We start from the raw sequence: 4058 nt of genomic DNA on the forward strand, positions 1-4058 counted from the left end.
AATTTTTTTTAAAGTAGTTATTGGAAGGTAAGGAAATAAAGAAAAACAGTGAAGACTAGTCTTTAATGCATTCAGTCCCAAATTATCAATTCTTCAAATGTTTCAACAAAATTGGCACAGGTGTATTAAAGTTGGTTGGAAATCATAATCTATAGCTTATATGTTATAGTAAATAATATATCACAATCATAATATGATTATATTCTTATTACATAATTGTATGTTTAAGTTTTTATGGATATCCCATGCTTGGGATGATGGAACAAAATGGGTTCAAGAACTTTGGCAGAGAGTTGGACAGTGGTTCAGGCTGTAGTGGTGGTACTGGGCAGTGAATACCATGCCCTATCAGCAGCAGCAGCAGCAGCAGTGGACGCACCTGCCACAGCTCCTGCTAGATGCAGCCATATCTGCTTCTCTTTCTTGTCTTCCCTTCACTCACCCTATGGCTGATAAACTGGCCAAGGTACAGACTGTGAATTTAAGGAATCTCTGTGTTTGGTAAAGATATCAATGGCTCCATTACAATAAAGGAATTTTGAACTGTCATGAGGTCACAGGATCAAAAACCAACAGAAATAGAATTGAAGGATATGATCCATGAAGTGGATGGTGAGGTTATTGGCACCATTGACGACTCAGAAGTTTTGACTATGATGGTCAGAAAAATGAAAGATACAGATAGTGAAGAAGAGATCCTTGAGGAAATCCCAGTCTTTGACAAGGATGAAGATGGTTACATCAAGGCAACAGAATTATATCATGTTGGAACAAACTTGGGGGGAAAACTAATAGATGAAGAATTAGACGAAATTATCAGAAAAGTAGCTATCAATGAAGCAGACAAATCAACTATGAAGAATCCATACAGATTATGACTGAAAACCAAAAAGCTACTTTCAACCTACTTTTTGATTCTCTAGAAGAATCAAATTGAATCTTACCTCCTGGGGGAAAAAAAGAAAAGAAAAAAATTTCACTTATTCATTCTTTTTCTATATAACAAAACCAAATATTGAAAGTACCTTCTGTTCTCACACAAAAAAATCTGCATTAATGTATTGGTTGGTGGTCATACCCCGCTAAACATCAAGCTATAAATCAGGTTTATAATATAAATACTGTACTACCTTAATGACAAGGAAACACTTAGTAGACTCCTTAAAGTTCCTTTTGCTAATGATTAATATACTGGGCTGGCCAGTTTTTCATGCATTCAGCGTGATGATTCAGCAAAGTCAGGCATTTGTATTAAAAACAAAAAACTGAAAGAAATTCAAAACCTATTCTGATGGGTTCTCATTTAATTTGTCATAGCTGGTTTAGTTCAACCAACATTTAAAATTAATTTACCTCAGGATGGTGTGCAGGAAATGGGTGAAGGATAATCTGTTGAGCTGTAGCTATGTAGTAGGGTATTCCTCTTGTACTTCATGTGTTCAGACCTGTGATGACAATGACATACCCTGTCGGCATGCCTGCAATATTGGTTTAGGATTGTTTGCATTATGATAAAATGAAATGGGTATTAGGTTGTCATCTCTCATGCAAATTTTAATAAGAAATATTTATTAAGGGAGCTTTCTTGGACTCTTTTTGTTTTTGAAACCTTCTTAACCATAACTTGGATCTGCAGAGTAAGCTGTAGCTGTGGACTTCAGCACAACCATCAACATTGCTATTCAAGAAGTTAGAATTTATGTTCATTGCAAGTTGTAAACTGTAGTCTCCCCCACTCCAATAGAGAGAACAGAAGTAACAAAAACAAAAAAACCTTTGGCAGAGAATGGAATAAATAAAACAATAGTTTAAATATACCAGGACTGAGAAAAATGACCTTTAGTAGACAGAAGAGCGTGTGTGCATGTGGTGGTGGTGGGGGGGCAGTTGTGGAGAAAGCAACCAATTGAAGTGGGGTGGGGAACAGGATGCTTGATGGAGCAAGGTCACAGGCTGGAGGAGAGGACAGAGGACCAGTCCCAGAAGGCCTTGTATGAAAGGGGGAGCATATTTTGAGGGCAGTGCTGAGTAGCAGGGATTGTCATGGGACCCCTTGAGATGAAGATGGGCAGGCTAAGTGACCACAATGTAAACCCAAGGGGAAAAGGGATTCTGGACTCTGGAAAAGTCACTAAAATGGATGATTTTGGATTCCAGCTAAGAGAGGAGCCAACAGAACCAGAAGATGATGAAAGTACAGAATAGGAAGGTGTTAAAGTCAAAATGAAGATGGAAAAACTGGTTCAGTGATAAAGATTAAGCAACAATAAATAAGCAGTGTTCAGCAATAAGAAATTCAAGCGCATAAGTAGAAATCTTTCTTCCTGGCTGTATGACTAAGGATATGAATCAATGTCAGAAATGCTAAAACCAAGCAATAAATATTAAAAAATACAAAACAAAACAAGAACAACAAAAACAGGTTCAAGCTTTTCTTGGGAAACAATTGGCTGAGATCACCTCATAACTAAAAAAGTTTTATTTAACCAAGTAGGCAGTACTTTCAGAGGAAAGCAAACCACCTAGGCTGATAAGTTACCAAATGCATTAAACTTTAAAATTGTTAACATTGGGTGTATAATACCTCCCTTACCCAGAAATAACAGCTGCTTTTATGCACAACTGGTTGCAAAACAACAAACAACAACAATAACAAAAAATCCTTATAAACACAAGATGAGAAGCTCAAAGGAAATGAATCACTTAGGGACAAAAATATCTTTAATTAGAAAAAAATAGCTTGTCCTGCCTAGAAACAGTCACTGGGCATATGTATAGATGGAGCTATTATTCAGAATGATTTATCTAAGGAGCTTGAGGTAAAATAAGAGAAGCAGAATCTTGAAAATAAAAATCTGAGCAATATCATCAGTAGGTTTAGGAAACAACCAAAAGGAAATAGCAGCCTCTTGGCCCTTCCTTACCCAGGATGCCTCTCTTCCATTCTTTTTTTTTTTCCCCAGCATTCTTTCCCCATGGGATAACTCTCAAGTTTTGTTTCTCCTCCACAGGACATAAGTTTCAATTAAAGGACTTTCATTCAGATAGATGAGAAGGACATTTGTGGGCTTCTGGTTAATAAATTTTGGCACATCCAATGGTAGAGGAGGATGCACTTGTCAGTAATAACAAAAGTCCTATGTATGTGGTGAGTTTTCTAGTGTCTAAAATAAAAATGTGGAGCCATGTTCATAGGATCTCTTATATGAACATAAAAACATAGGTATCATGCATGACTATATAGAATGAGATGATATATCTATGTAACCTATGTGAAAAACACTAAGTTTTAAAAATTGCAAAGTACTATCTATGTCAAAAAATGAGAACTAAAAAAAAATGGCCCCCTAGGAATAAAGGGTGCAAAGTGGGCAGGTGGGAGAGGAGCTAGCTCCTAGTAGCAGGTGTTGTTTCAGTGACTCTGGAACCAGAGGTCTTTGGGGTTGTCTATGCAAGATTCTCCTCTTCTTCCTCCAGGACATCTGTAGTGGGGTGGAAACTTTTTTCCAGTGCTCTTAGGTGGGTGGCTTCTCCTCCTCCTTCTTCCTTATAAAAAATGTTTTTTTTTTTAAAATATTTATTTATTTTAGTTCTCAGCGGACACAACATCTTTGTTTTGTATGTGGTGCTGAGGATCGAACCCGGGCCACACGCATGCCAGGCGAGCGCGCTACCACTTGAGCCACATCCCCAGCCCAAGAAATGTTTTAAAAGTAACTCTGGCTCATTGTTCAAAAACATATACATATGTGTCCTTCCTCTCATTTGTATCTAGTCTTAATCCTCTCTCCAAATGCAATCACTGTTACCAGTTTCTTGTATGTCCTTCTAGATATGTTCTTGTATTTTTTCTTAAAATAGTATCACCTCTGCCTTCTTTTCTAGCCTTTCCTTTGTTACTTAACAATTTACCTTGAATATCAGATGTAGCTCTAACTCATCCACCTTCACAATGTTAGTTAGTATTCCATTATGAATGCACCATAATAAATAGAACAGTTTCCTATTGTGGGAATTTTTGGTTTCCAGTCTAGCAGTAATGCAATAGTAAGTAGGGT

The 4058-nt window shown here is 37.1% G+C and overlaps 1 pseudogene; it reads left to right on the top strand.

Moving 5' to 3' along the window:
- The first annotated feature begins 548 nt into the window (after positions 1–548).
- Positions 549–937, top strand: LOC101955088 (calmodulin-like; annotated as a pseudogene).
- The last annotated feature ends 3121 nt before the right edge of the window (positions 938–4058 follow it).

This window comes from Ictidomys tridecemlineatus, chromosome 1 (genome assembly GCF_052094955.1).
Source record: "Ictidomys tridecemlineatus isolate mIctTri1 chromosome 1, mIctTri1.hap1, whole genome shotgun sequence".
NCBI lineage: Eukaryota > Metazoa > Chordata > Mammalia > Rodentia > Sciuridae > Ictidomys > Ictidomys tridecemlineatus.